Here is an 18,383-nt window from a genome sequence, read left to right as displayed (position 1 = left end):
ATCCTGAACAGCAGAACAATAAAGTGTTGCTATGGGTGCTACGTAAAACTGACAAATCATTCTATGTCATTCTGCTACTGCTCTATAGTTGTCTGAAGGACTATATGCATCAGGGCACATCCTTTACCCTCCTGTTGTGGAATACTGATGTCCTGTCAGGGGACTGCATTTACAGTAAGATGCAGAAGACCAACGACACATTCTCATGTGAACTTCTACATTGAAACCAGTATTATCTATAAACTGATCATGGGGGCAGCTGCCCAGAAGAGATTCAGGAGCTGCCCAACTGATTGGCAGAGTGCCCAAAGCCGGTCACCACCAGCAGCATGTGTTTCTGTTGATGATACATATCCATACATCCTTGGTGCACATAACATTTATTCCACTCACGGATGGAAAAAGTTAAAGGGATTATTGAATGAAACCAAGAAAAGCTGGTTGGTCAACAATCACTGTTACATTTTTAAATCTGAAACAGAGCAGTTGTCTAAATAAAAGACAACATGGACCTATAAACAGCTACAAGATTGGGTGTCGGTAACCCAGGTCTGCTTAAGTAAATTCATTCCATCTCTGCCTGTCTTCATTCTGTACATCAGCGATACTATTTACCATTCATACCTCACAGGATTAACTAGAGCAGTTAATGCTTGCGCAGCATTTTAAAGTAGAGTTGTACATATCTGTTCAGTATATCACATACTCCAGTACCAATTTGCTACAAGCTTGGAGACTGGTGGAAGACAGACCCTTACTGAACATGAAACTATAGTTTATTAATGCCTACAAACTCAGCGATCGAAGACTAGAAAACCAAAACCAGTTGAGACCAATCAATTGATTTTTGTGCACTTAAAATTCTCCAAGTAGTATTTTTTTTTTTGCTCATTTAACCATTTCACCTACTCCACAGAAGGAAATAGAAAGCATTTTGATATGAGCCCTGAAACGTCATCAAGTTTCGCTGTCGGATCTACAAATTTCAATGTATTCTGCCATTTGTAAATTTCAAAATCAAAACACAAAACTCAGCAATCTTTAGAAAGCCACATGCCTAGAAAGAGTAACAGCACTTAATGCCTACAACTGTACAATTCTTTTCACAGACATGAAAGCTACACCCAGTACACCAACAAACAAGTCCTGCTTTTAAAAGCAGGTCTAAAGAGAGCACATTTATGCCGTGTCCATGAAGGCCATTTGGATTACAAATGGCATAGCATTTCCACCAACAATTAGAATGCATTTGTCACAGGAATGAAAAAAAATAAAGCTGATCTTGGACTTGACAGAGGGCTAGGATTGTACTGTATCCATGGAGATGTTGCCTTTACTGGCTCCTAAGTTGGCCAACTCAGAAGATCAACTCTTAGGCAGAATTGGTTCAGAAAGCAGTTAATAAGAGCTTCCTAACATCATCAAGATTTCATAGATTTATTACTGGTTCAAGTGAAAGTATGAGTTTATATACGTATGCACAAGGTGTTCCTAACAATAAGGAAATAGGGTTGAGTGATCTCACGGCTTTGCAGTATTGCCCTCCAAGTTAGTTGGCAGTTCTAAGTAATGGTCTTTGTCACACATGACCCTGTGATCTAACAGAAAATTTAGCGAGAGGCTTAATCAGCTGCAGCACTTTTCTCCTTGAACCTTAAAACCCTTGGACATTTCAAAGACTCTATACTTGCACCATGACAGATAGTTTCCTCTATTTCTTAATCACTACAGATGCAAGACAACAGCATTAAATACAAAACAGTTTTTTAAAAACTCAAAGTGCTGGACAGCAAGCCACAATGTATTCCAAATCAATCTAAATCAGAGTGATTCCAGAGTTGGGGGGAGGGGGAATCATAGGGGGAGGAGAGATACAGATTACATTATTTCAAGTGACTTTCACTCTTGGTCAGTTCAAGGTGATGAGTGAATATTTTTATAGGGTATGTATAATAAAAGTTGTTTCTAGAAAGCTATTGACTCAGAGTGAAATCTACCTTCAGCAGTAAATGTCCACAGTCTGCAAATTTGGGCACTGGGGCAGAGTTAAGGCATGTCTACACTTACCGAAGATTGACATAATGGCAAATGATCTTCTGGGATTTGATTGAGCATGTCTAATGAGGGCTGCATTAAATTAAATGATCAGGGTGCTGCTGTCAACCTAGGTATTCCTCGCAGTCACAAAGAGTAAGGGAAGTGGACTGAAGAGTTCCCTCCCATGGGGACGGTGGCAGAGACACCCACAAAGCGCACCCCAAACACATACTGAGCTAAGGTAACTTGACTCTAAACTACACAATTATCATAGTTGGAGGGCACATCTTAAAATGGTTTCCCCACCCTCATACCACCTCCAACATAGACCTAGCTTCACTCTTTCTACTTATGTGGAACAATTCTAATTCGCACCTAACAGATGTTTATTGATGACCAAGATTTAAAAACAAAGTGGGGAAGGGAAAGAGACTGCTTTTATTTGAGCTGTGTGATTTCACAGTGTTTTCTGTTTCATTTCAGAAACTGAGTATTCTCTCCCTCTCAAGGACGCAAATGAAGTCCATAAAATTAATGCTACTCTAGATTTCTATTATAACAAGAAGCAATTATCTATGACCACATCTAAAACTCAACTATTTCTTAAATTAGTATATCTATACTGCTGCCGCATCAACAAAAAGACTATAGAAAAACCCTTGTCACTTCACAATAGTTAAGGACACAGAAGCAGCTCTCATTGGCTTTCTAACTACAGCAGTCTCAGACACGTAGCTGTGTTAGTCTGTAGCTTTACAAATAACTAGCAGTCCTCTATCACCTTAAAGGCTAACAAGTTTATTAGGACATGAGCTTTTGTGGGTAAGCCCACTTCAGATTAATCTACAGAACTACTTAGTCCTCGGTCATGGGAGTCAGCTTTCTTTTTATTGGTGAAAGTTCTACTGATTTGCATTGTAAAGCTTTATTCCTTTTTCTGTGCAACAGTGTTTTTGGAAACTGAAAATACTATGAAGCTTGATCATGTGAAACATATGGAAGTGTTTTTGTGGGCTAAGCAATCCAGCACATCTTAATTTACAGATATCGTTGCAAACAAGATTTTGACATTAGGTCACTTTAGTTCTCAAAGTAATTGGAAGAGCTGCAATGTTTTAGTAACTCCCTCTATCACTCAAGGTCAGTGCCAAGATCTATTGCCCAAATATTTCACTTGCAATTCCAGAGTTCCTTGGAAGGAACTTACATCTTCAACAAATGCAGTGGTTCACTCCAACACTCTTGAAGGGGGCAAGAAGGTTTATCCATTTTATTTCTAGTGGACTGTCCTTCCCAGAGCCTTCTAGTCAATTTAGCAAGTCTGGGGACTATTGAATTCACTTCTGTAGTCCTTGCTCTGTTCCCATTACACCTTACTTCCTTTCCTTATTTACAAAGATGACATTTAAGTCTCTTGCCTTCCCCTTTTCCTTTCAAAAAGGATGACTGGTAGCATACTCTGAGAACACTGCTAGAAATGCTCAGAAAAACAACTCTCAATTCAAAGTTTAAGATACACATTGCCCCTTAAGATTAGCATATTGCCTCAAACCAGCAGAAAAGCCTCTGTCTCTCTCTCCACCCAGACATGGATACTGTGTTCCACAGCACAAGGAGCCCAATGACAAGAACTCTGGCAACATCTGAGGATAACCCAGAGCCTTAAGGGGATGTCAGAGACTGCAGCAGAATCAGACCTATACGCAAGAAGATGACACATCCAATTTAGCCAAAAAGCATGCCATTAACGTTCTAAAGCTCCAAAGCTTAGAAATACTACGAAGGTCACTTATACATGAATGAATGTTTTCCAGAAAGTAAAGTCACTTGAGTATTATTTTACTACAGTTGTTGACACAAAAAAATTTAATTTAAAATGGAAATCTAAGTAAACTGGAAAGTTTACTTTTTAGATTTCCTCAACACAAATATTCTAGTTGGGTCTACAAAAGTGGTTCTCAATCTTAATTGCTCACACCCCCACTCCTGTATCTTTTGTAGCTTAAGGACCCCAAATATGTATACCAATATATAGGGTGGCCATGCTTTCTTCTAATGGTTTGATTTGGTCTCCACTTCAGATTTTTTTCTCCCCACTTCGGTGCAAATGATCCAACAATCCATTCTAGTAAGAGCAAAAGCAAAGCCATAACCATGATTATGGCCCATGTTTACAATTAAATGGGCATACCATGTAGTAGTAGCTAACAGATTAACTACAGATGGCTATAAGTATCAGAGAGGTAGCCGTGTTAGGCTGTATCTTCAAGAACAACAAGAAATCCTGTGACACCTTATAGACTAACAGATATTTTGGAGCATAAGCTTTCATGGGCAAAGACCTGCTCCTATAGATGGCTATGTAAATCTAACAAAAATCTGCTAAAATGCATAGCGCCATCTATGGCCAAATGCACAGGACCATTTGAGGACCTGATAGCTCTGGAGAAACTCTGCTTTGGGTAAACTCTGCATTGCTTTGGGTAAAATGTGCACAGCAATATCCACCTCCCTCACCCCCCACCCTAAACTTCAAGGCTCTCCACACAGAAAATATTCCACCTCCACTTCTCCAGGGATCTGCCTCCAGTTTGAAAAGCTCAGCTCTGTAATATAATGTAATTTCATATTACAGTTAAAGCTACTAAACCACTAAAACAGAGGCTTGACTTACCCAACAAGAGAGAAGCCTAACTCTGAGCTAACATTTAGTCTAGTCTATAGTATCTTCCCAATTAATCAGATACTACACTGTTATTCTAATACTGCCTGTTATTCTAGCAACCAGAAAAAAAAACAAACCAGACTACGGCTATGTCTACACTAGCCAAAAACTTCGAAATGGCCATTTCGAAGTTTACTAATAAAGTGCTGAAATACATATTCAGCACTTCATTAGCCTGAGGGCGGCTGCAGCACTTCGAAATTGATGCGGTTCATCCAGACAGGGCTCCTTTTCGAAAGGACCCTAGCTAGTTCGAAGCCCCCTTATTCCTATGAGCAGATGGCAATGCCTTAACTCAGCGTTTCACTTTTGAAAAGGAGCCCCGTCTGGACGAGCCGAGTCAATCTCGAAGTGCCGCGGCCACCTGCATGCTAATGAGGCGCTGAATATGTATTTCAGCGCTTCATTAGTAAACTCCGAAATGGCCATTTCGAAGTTTTGGGCTAGTGTAGACATGGCCTACAAGTTTCGTCTTGAAGTTTAAGGTTAATTTAAACCTTGGTCATGCTCATTAAATCAGAAGTCTTGTCTAATTCAACAGAGCTTAAGGAACCTATCTCCTAAATAAAAATATATATATCATCAAAAAACAGCATTTCTTAATCCACAACAAGCACATTCCTTACCAAATTTCAATCAAGTTGGAGACATTTTTTTTCCTACCACCCAGTGTATATTTAATATGAGAAAAATCAAATTAGTTCAAAAAGCCACTCACATATTTGCTGGAGTTAGGCCTGAGCAGAACATATAGCAGGGTAGCTCTGGCAGTACTAGCACAACAAATTATCCGCAACCACAGCAGATCTTTGGAGCATGACAGCAAAACAAAAGTGCTGACACATTTAAAGCCCAAGAGAGCCTAGATCAAATACAACCGACAGTGAAGGCAATTGGAAAAAAAACCTTATTAGTTTTTCTCTCAATGCAAATGTTTGATCAATATATGAAAATTCTTTTAATCAAACACAGTTACTTTTCTTTTACAGAACAGTCTAGAGACCTCTTTAAAAGCATACCCTCTATAACTTAAGATTTTTTTTTTTTACCCCTGTGAACATGTTAAAGGCAAGAAGATTCAACTCTTTATAAATGGTAACTTCAAGGGGTCACAAAAGTATGTTCATTTAACTTGCCATTTTCCTCACTTTTAGGACAGAGCACCTTGAATTAGTGATCATGATTAGTTAAGATTTTATATATGACAACAAAATAAGTTAAATGACTCAAAGGTTGACCACTTACAACATTTTTGGAACTCATCTATGCTGCAATCCAAAACTTAATAAAATACTTTTAAAAATGATCAAACTGGTACACAAATTACACCTACCATACACTTTTATTTATGGTTAGCTGGACAGTCACATTTGGGATGAACTGGTGTAATCAAGAGTTACCAGCAATTCAGGCTTTCTGGTGCATTAAGAATCGTCTTGTTCCAATACTCCCTTAACTTTCCCTGCAAATCAAAATACTTTGACATACCATGCATTACAGTTCTGTTCTGAAACCCTGCTAATATCCTGACACCGTGCAGCAAGGTTTGATGTCAACCTACATCAAAACTCAAAGTTTTGGACAAAGCTAGTTTTGGCTCATAAACATGGTTCTGGCTCAAGTGAAATGAGCCACATCAATGTTTTCAATTTATTCTCATACCCTCACTCTGAATCCCTTGCTGTGTTTTTGATTTGACCAAAGTTATTCATCCAATTCACAAATAGTTTTGATCCAATAAATTAAAAAGGAAAGAAGTTTTAATTGTTCATTTCATTTTTAACAAAAGTTCGTTCCAAAATAACACACAATTTTACAATTTAGATGACTTTGAAAGATGGTCACCTGACAACACTTAAACAAGCCCCACCCTAACTGAAATTAGAGTGTCTCAGGCTATATCTAGATTACAGTGATTTGTTGACAGAAGAAGATTTTGTTGGAAGTTATTTGCTGACAAAATTGTCAGTAGATCAAAAAAAGCAATCCACTCTGTTGACAGACCATGGCTAGACTGTCTGGCCGCTCTCTCGACAAAACGGCCAACTGGAAGTAGAGCAGACTTGGCTGCCTGGTGTCCCAGAAGATCTCTGTCAGCAGAGGCCTTCTGCCTCATGAGGAAATGGCAGAACACAGTCAACAAAAGTGCTGAGTTCCGGTTTACTGTTGACACAACACCTTGAGAATCTGAACATTCCCTGGGTTTTGTTGACAAAACCCCCTAGTGTAGACACTGGCTCAGTGAGAAAAAAAAAACACAAATTACCTTTCAGGATATTTCTGTTTCATTACTTTTTTTTCCCTTGAAGTTTGGTATTCACCTCACTCTAATCATAACAATTTAGGTAAACTTGTTCAACACCATCTTTCCACTAAATTTGAAATTGATGCGGAAGTCCAGCACCATCTGATATGCGCAAGCTCTGCTTTCGTCCACCTGAGACAAAGGGTCTTTGAGAACCGGGACACCTATCCCAAGACAAAGCTCCTTGTATACCAAGCAGTGGTTGTTCCAATGCTATTGTATGCATGTGAAACCTGGACAACATACAAGCATCATTTGAAAGCACTTGAACAACATCATCAATGCTGCCTCAGGAGAATCCTAAATATCTCTTAGGAGGATAAGCGCTATGAACAGTAGCCTCCTGGCCGAGTGGAACATGACCATCATTTAAGCCATTATCACTCACCAACAACTTCGCTGGAGTGGTCGGGTCACAGTGCAGACAAGGGGAGGAAGAGAAGAAAAGCTCATCAAAAACTGCCCTGTGCCCCTCCAACAGCTACCAACACTTGCCCCTTCTGTGACAAGATCTGCAGCTTCAGAATTGGGCTGATCAGTCATCAAGAGACTCACAAATAGGAGGGCGACATGAAGACATCCTACTCGTTATCAAGTGACAGCCAAGAGGAAGAAAAATAAGGATAAACTTGTTCAACATCACTAGCCAAACTGAATCAAGTGAATATTTAGACAAGAGACAGAAAAATAAAGTGTTGCAAGAAGTGTTTTTCTCAGTTACCTAGAATAAGAGTAGGGAGAAAACAGTGCAATTCTCAATGCTACCCTAAAGGAATAGCATGACTAATCATTAGAGACCAGATAACAGTGTAGGTAGGATTAAGGATCTGATGCCAGTGCCCTGACCAAATTCCTCTATGTATGTTCTGTCCACCTTTACTGATCTGTTAACTAGAAAAATTAGTGTTCATTTCCTATCTCTGAATGAGTTTGTATGAAGAAAAAACTGCCACCATGTAAACATAGTGCTTGTGTTTCTCAAAAGCACTTGAGAAGGGGCAAGGGGGAAGCAGCAGTACTAAGGTTAACAGCCATGATCATTTTGTTTCAGGAAGTTCAAGACACTTGTTTTGTGTCTGTTCAATTTTGCTCCATTCTTTTGATTTTTAAGATAAGAAGTTTTGAAATAAGAAGTTGGTATTAACTAATTTAAGCATAAAATCCTCCACCCACCGAGTAGGAGTAAGCAAACTCCTTTTGGACATTGACCTGTTCATTCATCCATTCTTTGTTTGAACAATGGCCAACACCAGCAAAGCTCTCTTGTGAGGCAACTTGAGACAGATCCCTCAACAATAAGAAAAAAAATTTAGTTACACATGACTTCAGTATAAAGTGTGGAAAGAATTTTTAGACTTAGCTATCTAACAGAACTATTGGATGAAGCAATTAGTTTAACAAAAATCACTCACCACAAGTAGCTATTTAGTCAATACCTTGTTTCTCAAAGCTTATTACCAGAATAGCAACATCCTAGAATTACAAAGTGCTTGGAAATAGGTTACTAAAACTACCAGGGAAACGCCACTTTTATAAAAGTAAAATCTCTTTCCTAGAAAGATAAAATCCACAAATAACTTTCAAAAGGGTTCACACCCACCACTTTTGGACAGATACAGTTATATGCTGACTGGATAAAGCATTTACTTCTCATAACTTTCTTATGCAAGCACTTGAGCTTCAGAAGTGCAAGGAATTGGAGACATTGTACTAGTGGGAAACAGCAAGATGAATTATTGAGACACACACAAAGGCAATAAGGAACAAGTTCACCCTGTGACTCATGAAGATATGAACAAGTGCCTGAGGGCCTAATTTGATTTGAGAGAAAAGGGGAAAAATTTGTTCTAGGTTAACCAAGGAGAGAAGAAGTAAATTACTTCTAAACAACTATAATGCTGTCAAGGTGAAAATATTATAATTAGCAGCCAATATGTTTTGAATCGTACTTTAAAAACGAATTAGAATCTTTAACCCTATTTGGTCAGTGATGCGCTTTCAGCCCATTTGTTCCACTAACAAACACTCTTAATGGTAGATGCTCTTAAAAGAAATACCTGGTCATTTCTTCAACAAAAGTTTTGAACATATATCTGAGTAAAGTGTCATTCTGTGACCAAGGAATGCACAACACAACCAAAAGAAAATATATCAGACAAAAACCTGAGAAACATAGCACCTCCCGAGCACTTCCAGGGGGAAAAGCCTCCCTTAATCCTCCCCACCTCCAACATACACATTGCGACAATAATTCAGTTTTGAGGTCTACAACTGTCAAAGTCAGTCAGTTCTCAAACAAGCTGTATATAAAACCACTTAAGCCCTCTGGCACTTAAGCTCATCTATTAACTCCTTCCCCCAGACAGAAGGCCTAGATTTATCACTATTTTTAACTGAGAAAAACCAATAGAAAAAACACAGTCTTTAACACAGGTCAAAGATAAGCAACTCTCAACATAAAAGTTACTTATCTGCAGCAGGCCAGAGCCCAGAAATGGCATTTCTAACAGTAATAGTTGCAATGTGCTGGCTACTGGCTTTCAGGTCTTCAAGACCCCTGTATTGCCATGAGATCAATCCAGGTTAAATTCTTATTCTAGATTGCATTCCCACAGACTACAGACCCTTGCGCAACAGCGCTACGTGAACAACAAGGTCTGTAGATTAAAATCCATTCGTGTTACGGATGAATGATTCCTTTACATTAAATCACTCAACTATTTGTTAAGCAGTCGTACTGACAGGCTCCAGAGTATGAACCATCCAGCCCTGTGCAATCAGATGAATGATGGAAAAAATTAAGGCTCAAAGATACAGGAGAAACTGACGATTCATGCAAGCACCAAAACACTGCCTCCCAAACGTCCTGCAAGTATGCTTGAACAATGCAAGGCCGAGAAACCTATCATGTAACTCCTCATCTCGGTCTGGGTTTCAAATGAATAGCTAATTGCCACCCTCAACATACATGGATCAACACAGAAGAATATGCAGCAGCTTACATCACACAGTAAATGTAGTCGTGAGCAGTTTAACTTCCGAATTAAACTGTTTTAGGAACACATGCAATTTCACTAGCGCACTTCTGCTGTCTACACCAAGTGGAAAGCCCCATTAAAAAAAATTGGACAGGAAACACTACTTGAAAATTTATAGATATAAATGGGATGAGGAGAATAAATAGGAAGTAACAGCAAAGGATGAAGACAATAGCACTACCCTGAAGTGTTCCACAACTTACAACTAAGATCTGTGTATAAGTCAAAGTTTACACTAAAATTACTATTGTATGAGTAGCCTTTCCATTTGAGCTAATGGTTAAAGGAGAAATAAGGCCTTTCCAGCAATTCCCTTCAACTGCTGGGGCTCAGGTAAAATTTTTTTTTTTTTTTTTTTATTATGAATCATAAATATTCTGGTTTTTATTGCAAGACCTGCCAAGTACCCAATTATCTGGGTCTCCATTAACCATCCAATAGCTAATTTATTGTCCAGCCAGTTGAAACGAAACCCCATCTGGTTTTATATTTGAGACAATTACTTCTTGGATAGTAAAGTGGTTAAAAGTCTCCTATTTTTCATACTGTTTGAAGGTTGTGGAACTTCATTTTACCCAGAATTGAGCGCAAAGCATTCTGGTGTAGTTGTCCTTCAAGAAAATACAGAATGTAAAAGGGTATTTCCACCAGTACTCGAGTGAAGGAGGATAGGCATCTTCATGAACTTGGTTAACAGCCAAACTTGACAAAGTGAAATTAGTAGCATACTAGCTAATTTAGAGTTGCCAGTTGCCACTGAGTGTCATTTTCTTATTTGATATTACATAATATGACCTTTTTTGGCAGGATCATGGCCACAGGCAATAATATGATGCCATAAGGTTATTTCCTATTTTATTTCAGCATACCTGTGCTTTGCCAAGGGAACCCAACTCTATAATTGTTTAACAAAACAAAAACAAAACAAAAAACACCACAGCAATGAGTGAGTTCAGTGGGACTTATTCCAAAATTAAGTACACTCTAAATACAGCCTTAGCTTTTTTGGTAACTTGATTTAAATCATGATTCAAATCAATGCAATTTAAAATACAATCTGCCCTACTTAAAACTCTCTCTATTACTGGGAAACAAATTGTCTGAAAAATAAAATTTCTTACTGTCGCTTTCTGTATTGTATACTTGAGTGACAGATTTTAAAACCCAGTTAAACAAGCAACAACGATTAGCTAAGCCTGTTTTTTTTTTCTAGCAACCCCCAAGTCGTCAAACAGCTTGGGAATTTACTTTTCAAATCACACTTATACTAAAGTCACAGAGAGAACCTTGCAAAATGATCCATTGCAAAGTACCTAAGTTAAAAAGTTGATCCATATCTTCATCCACATAGTTTTCTCCCAATAAGTAGTTTTCCTTAGGATGTCTTATGATTGCAGCTAGGCCCTGCATCATCTTCTGGCTCTACTTACACTTAACATTCCTTCCCTCGGCTAAAAAAAAAAAAAAAAAACCAAAAAAAAAAAAACCACATTTCTTCAAAAAACATACCCAGATATGGCTTATGGGCATAAAAGAGAACCTGTGGAAAAAGTGTGGGGGAATAAGGAAACTGTGCTGAATAATGTTGTTTGTCTTTCCAGTACACTCCACTGTTCCTTTCTATGCTGCCTGTCCTTTCCTACATAACTGTCTGTCTATCTTTAAGGGCAGGTGTACATTACAAAAGAAAAAGCAGTCAAGTAGCACTTTAAAGACTAGCAAAATAGTTTATTAGGTGAGCTATTTTGCTAGTCTTTAAAGTGCTACTTGACTGCTTTTTGTTTTGATAGTGTATTGACTAGCACGGCTTACTCTGTTACTATACTACATTACAAAAAGTTTAACTTAAGATACGTAATTCCAGTTATGAGAATTGTACACCTGGAATTGATGTACCTTTGGTTCAATTTCCATCATGGCCCCACAGTGTGAAGTGAACAGGAGATTCTCAAGACAGCAAGTACCACCGTGGGTGACGGGATCACCCTTGTGCTTTGATTTAGTGCATTCCTACCAGGTGCGCTAAGTCAAACCTCACAAGATCAACCACAATAGCATCGATCTTCTAATTAGTGTGCACAAGCCCTAAGACTACATACAGATGTGGTCACCTCAACTCAAAAAGAGATATATTGACACTGGAAAAGGTTCAGAAAAGGGTAATAAAAATGATTAGGGATTTAGAGTGAGGGTCATATGAAGAGAGACTAAAAACACTGGGACTTCACCTTAGAAAAGAGGAGACTAAGGGGGATACGACAGAGCTCTATCAAAAAATCATGACAGGTACGGAGAATGGTAACAGAAATAGCAGTGTTAGTCTGTACCCTAACGAAACAAAAAAAAAAGCAGTCATGTAGCACCTTAAATACTAACAAAATAACGTAGTAGATGAGTTTTGAAATGGGTCTGCCCCACGAAAGCTCATCACCTAAAAAGTTTTTTTTTTTTTTTTTAAAGTGCTACATGACTACTGTTTTGTTTTGTTAGGGAGGGGAAAAAGTGAATAAGGAAAAATTACACACCTGTTCTAATAAAAACTAAAGATGACCAAATGAAATTAATAAGTAACAATGATTATCTGTTCTGTTTATTCCCTCTGGAGCACCTGGCATTAGAGACTATGGGAAGACAGGGTATTGTGTAGATGGACCTTTAGTCTGACGAAATATGGCCATTCTTATGGCAATGCCTTAACTCAGTGTTTCTCACCTTTTTTTTTTTTTTAAAATAAAAGTACCCTTTTTTCCAAAAAAAGGGGGTCAAGTACCCCACGTACCTATAATTTTCAGAGACAATTTTTTTCTACCATTGCAACACATTTGTTTAAACAACTTAATTGTAACTGGTTGGTTGGCAAAAATTGCATATAGGCAAAAAACTTGCCATTGTACTTATGATTGTGCAAAAAGGATAAACAATTGGATGAACATAAAATAAGTCCAACATTTTTTTATTCATAAAAGGTTTAGAAGCACTGAGTTAATGTACCTTCTGGAAGAGCTCCACATACATCCAGGGATACAGGGACCCCTAGTTGAGAATGACTGTCTTAAGTAACTCCTCTACCATGCTTGGCCAAGGTCAACCTTGCACAATATTATCCAGCTTGCGCCTCTTTGCACTTCACTTTTCAGTCTGCCCAAAATAGAAACTGAAAGCACAAAACTTTCACAAAGCAAGAGCTAGTATTTAGGCCAGACAGACTACAGCCATTAATTCATTTTTATGAGACTGTCAGTGTATGTTTGTAGCACGTTTGATGACATTTAATTTTAACTTTTAAATGAGAGAATATTTTATTGATTTAAAAAATATTTTTTAAAATAATTTTTCTAGCAACCCCCCCCCCGGGTTAAGTCAATTTCCTCAATTTATTCTACCATATTTATTTATTTTGCCTGTTTAGTGAAATGGGATGCCTTGTTTAGTTCCTGTTAACTAACAAACAATGAGAGTGTGAGCATGGCCTGCGTTGGGACATACTCTTGCTCAGATGTTGTCTTAGGCTTTTACTTCAAAAGTTTCATTTACTGTTATCACACACAATTCTCCTAAGCCAACCTATTTTATCACCTCATAAAACTGAAAAGTAGACAGGATTTTTCTGCATTATAATTCTCCCCATTTTGTAATATCCTTAGTTTCTGATCTGTCTCTGTATTCTGACTCTGCATGCACAGCAACACAGCTGCAACACTTGTTAGTTTAACATGGCAACCTGAATATTAATGAACAAAAAGCAAAAAAGGTGGGTTTGTATTTCTGTTTATATTTGAATAGGACCAGCTTTTCTACCAGAGGACCGGCACATACATATTTAAAAAAAAAAAAACAAAAAACATGGTATAAACTTCCCATTTGGAGTCTATCATTTTTGACAGTACTTCTACCCGGATATAAAACTGGGACATCTGGTTACCCTAATTACAGGGAGAGTCCTAGTATTCAGACTGTACCTTAGACAGGTGCCTATTAATTCCTTCCCCCCTTGTCCCATTTTTTCCACACTTGCTGTCTGGTCACCCTAGATATAATGATGCATTATATTACGCTTGAAAAGTACAGATTTATATTTCCCAGTCTTGAGAATATATTTCCTTTGCTCATCCAACCAGGTCTCATATACCACTTTCTTTCTGCCAGTGATACCCAACATTTACACGCCACTGGTTAGTTTTTCCTCACAACTGTCTGTTTTGGTTTGTAAACTCTTCCCCCAAGCATAAAATATATTTCCTGAACTGGTCAGCAAGATTGCTACCCTCTCCATTTAAATCCTTCATCAGGACCCATTTCCTCCAGGGCAAATACAACAAACAAGTTGATCACGTGATTAGGCACTTTCTTGTAGCTGTCTGCTAATCAATGAAAACTTGAAGTGCCTAATGTGGGAAATTGGGTAGAAGGACACTGCAATTAAAGCTGGCAAGACAACTGAAAGATAAGAGAGAAAGTTGGTTGGTTTCAAGGTCCATTGGTTATCTATTTTTTCCCCAACTATGTGCAGAATATATTTTTCTTATGTGCACTAAGGCATGCATAGATGTGCACAACCAATAGCAATAGCAGAGCACTCACAGTGGGCAGCATGTATCAGCTGGGTGTCATTTTAATCCTTCCAGGAAGCTACTCAAGCACTCAGCTTACAAGGAACATTGAGTAAGACCTGTACCACCAAAACCCAATCATCTTCCTTGCATTTAAACCCATTTCCCTGTCACCTTTTGTTATCATTGGCTTGGATTAAATACAGTTTATATGGATTATGTGAAAGTGACTTTCCTACATGTTTTCAAAATATCTATTGAATTCAGAGCTGCTACCAAAAATCAATATTTAATATAAACAAAAGTTATAAAAGTGTATTACATACCCATTAAACTTGTAACTGATGCAAAGCCTATCCTACTTCCAGTTATAAGATTTAAAATGACAACATACATTTAGGTTAGACAAACTGTACTGTTTATTTTTCATTGTTACAAAAACAAGGACTGTTAACATTTAATTCTATTGTCATCTGTTTAAAGACCAACAACTTCTGAGAATGCACTAAATAGTTATTACCAATGCCCCAGAGAAAGGAGAAGTCTGGTTCTAACATCTCCACATTGTTCTGCAGCGCAAAATAAATTCTCAACTGTCAAACTAAGCAAGTAACCTTATTTCAACTGAAGCATGAACCTGAAATTTAGCTCAAACCATAATTTCACAAGTTCTTTTTATGAAAGCATGAAATATAAAGTTTAAAGCAAGCAATAGACATTATCAAATACTCCTATGCAGGCTTTCTTTTACATGTAAATACGGGAACTTGAAGACAAGAATTATGAAGGAAAAGTAATAGAAACTTGATATACCACCATTATTTAAGAAATCACTGTGTTCCTACTTGTGTAAAAGTATAATTTGTCTAAATATGGATTTAGAAAGACACTGATATAGCTTTTTCCTACTTTAGTTTCCATATATAATCACTCTAGATAGATCAAATCAATTAAAATGCTAAAAAGTACTGTATTATTTAAAATGAGGTCACAACACAAGTTACAGCATTCCTGGTAGGGAGAAAAAATAAAATCCACCTCTAAAAGCTATTTACATTGCACACCTCGTTCTAGGTATTACCTCAGAACATTTCAAAAGCTGAAGTTTTATTCTAACAAAAATGTATTAAACTATTGATAAATAAGTTTAATTTACATTTCAGAAAAATGTTTTTCAAAAGTTGATTTGGTAAAAATGTGCAGTAGCTTACACATAAGAATTACAGGCCTAGAAACAGAATTCAAGTGACTTGGGCAGGGTAAGGGGGAGCAGTATCTCCTTTAGGAAATAACAATTCACAACACAAAGGAAAGTACCAGACTGGCAGCTGAATTCATCCGTATCTTCGAGAACAACAAGAAGTCCTGTGGTACCTTATATAGACTAACAGATATTTTGGAGCATAAGCTTTTGTGGGCAAAGACCCACTTCATGGGCACAGCTGGGCACAGTCTCTGCTCACAAAAGCTTATGCTCCAAAATATCTATTAGTCTATAAGGTGCCACAGGACTTTTTGCAGCACAAAGACAAGTTCAGGAAAAAGGTTGCATGAAGGGCTCTGATGTGCAGCCCCTGTTTTTCTTTCTTCACTTAGGCAAGATTCTTAGTATAAATGTTGTTGAGCTCTCAGATGAAGCTGAGAAAAACTAGGTCAAACATGATGTGAGGGAGCAAGCAAAAGGCTGGTAGTCACAATTCCTGATTTTTAACCCCACCTGTGACTCCAAACTGGCTCTGAAACCATCTCTCCCTGTGACACAGGAAAATCAACTTCACATTCAATTTCAAGCGCCTCAATTTCCTCACCCTCAAAGGGGAAACCATATTTTTCTGCCTCACTCGACTTTTGTGCACTATAATGACTGCAAGTGCTGAACATTTAAAGAGCAATGTAACACTGAATAGTTCTGAATATTTGTACAACCTAAAATTAAGAAGCCAAGCCTGATCACAGCAGCAGAGGAACCAAAAGCAATCACACTTGACAGAAAGCAACAGTCTAAGGTCCCAACACTTTTTGCTGACGCTTATTTTAGCTTTTTCATACACCTACCTTTGGAGCGCCTAAGCATATGAACTCATTTGTATCCCGCGGGAAATTTTTGTACAGGAATCCAGGCAACAGCGTCTGGGGGAGTGGGGCAATGTAGGTTCTGTGCCTTGCCCCAATCAAGGTAAAGGCTAAACGGGGCAAGGACCCCACCTCCCCGCTCGCCGGGGGCAGCGCCCGGCAGCGACGCTCCTCAAGTTTTATGGAGCATTTCCTCCCCCATCCCGGCTCGCAGGGAGCGACTGTGCCGCAGGTCCGGATCTGCGCTCAGGCTCCCGGTCAAGAAGGCTAAAGCAAGGGGGAAACGCAGAGCCGCGTCAGTAACTGGCTGCCGTTCCGCTCCGGGGGGATCCGGCCCCCGAGGGGAAAAGTGCGCAGGGCGCGTCCCACCAAGACCGGGCTGCTGGGCAGCAGACACGGCTCAGAGCCCCAGCCGGGGCCCACACCGCGAAACGCGCACTGGCCGCATCCAGCAGCGCCCGGTGCCGGGATCCAACTCCCCCAAGAGCAGCAGCCTCGGGTTAAGAAGATGGCGGCCCTGGCCGCCTCCCCGGTGAGAGGCGGTGGCGGGTCGCAGCCTGGGGAGGAGCCGGAGCGAGGCCAGCCATGGGGAGGGAGCGAGGCCCGGCAGGCCCCTTGAACTCACCTGTCACCAACAGCCACTGCCGCCCAAGCCTCCCGCCGGTCGCGCTCTGCCTGAGCTGGGGTCGCTGCCGGGCTTTCCGCGAGGGCTGGGGCCTCTCACTCCTGCCGGGGTCTCCGCGGGGGTCGGGCCCTCTCTCCGCCGCCGCCACCACCAGGGCCTCGCTGCTGCCGGATCCCAGGAGGAGGAGGATGGAGAGCGGGGCCCGGGGGAAGGAGGCAGCGGCGGCGGGGAAGGGGAGGGGCGCGGAAAAGAAGGAGAAGGCGCGGCGGAACCTGGTGCTCACAACGTCTCGGATCCCAGCAGCAGCAACACCCCACTCGCATGAGAGACCCGCAGCCCCGCTTCCGGCTCCCGGCGGAAGTTCCGCCTTCGCCAGCGGAAGATATTGGCCGTCGCTAGAGGTTCCCGAGGCCGCGGCAGCCACCGATGATTGGCGGCGCGGACTGCGCGCGGGGCGTGACGTATTTCGGCACGTGACGAGGTGCAGTCACCGGCCTGTGAATGAGCCAGCGCACTGGGGGAGGGTAGCTTCCCTTCTGTCCCCTCCCCCTCGGCCCGGGCGCGGGCTCTTCTCTCCCTGGGTGCCGGTGTGGGCCGAGGGGATGAATCATGGTGCCCTCGCGTGGGCCGCGCCACTCCCTTTGGTTGTGGGAAGCGCCCAACTCAGGGAACAGCCGTCTGGCCAGGCCAGCTCCTGCCCATGGCGGGGCGCCCGTGGTTTCTCCTTCACCGACACGGCCCCCGCGGGAAGGGAGAGCTGCCAGCCACGCCTCCGCCGCCACTGCTCATGCAGGCCTCTTCTCATCCTCCAGCCCCTCCCCACCCTACAGCTCCCCCTACTCCTTTAATGGGGGCCCTCCATGTCCTCCGGCCCCCCATCCTTGGCCCTTTATCTGGGGGTCCCTACACCTTACAGACCTCCACCACTGGCCCTTTAATGAGGGTGCCACTCACCACCACCCCTTTAATGGGGGCCCCCATGCTTTCTGGCCCCTCACCACTGCCCCTTTAACAGGGTCCTCCACACTCT

At 40.6% G+C, this 18,383-nt stretch overlaps 1 protein-coding gene across 1 annotated transcript in view; it reads right to left on the bottom strand.

The window, feature by feature from the left end:
• The window catches only part of LARP4B (La ribonucleoprotein 4B), a 113,136-nt gene extending 95,416 nt beyond the window's left edge, over positions 1 to 17,720 (bottom strand). The window contains exon 1 of the mRNA XM_074985033.1: positions 17,354 to 17,720. The gene's annotated coding sequence lies outside the window, so the exon portion shown is untranslated. The remainder of the gene's footprint in view (positions 1 to 17,353) is intronic.
• Between the last annotated feature and the right edge of the window lie 663 nt (positions 17,721 to 18,383).

Source organism: Carettochelys insculpta, chromosome 2 (genome assembly GCF_033958435.1).
Source record: "Carettochelys insculpta isolate YL-2023 chromosome 2, ASM3395843v1, whole genome shotgun sequence".
Lineage (NCBI taxonomy): Eukaryota > Metazoa > Chordata > Testudines > Carettochelyidae > Carettochelys > Carettochelys insculpta.
Note: the sequence above shows the minus strand (reverse complement) of the source record. Positions and strands in the feature narration are given on the sequence as shown.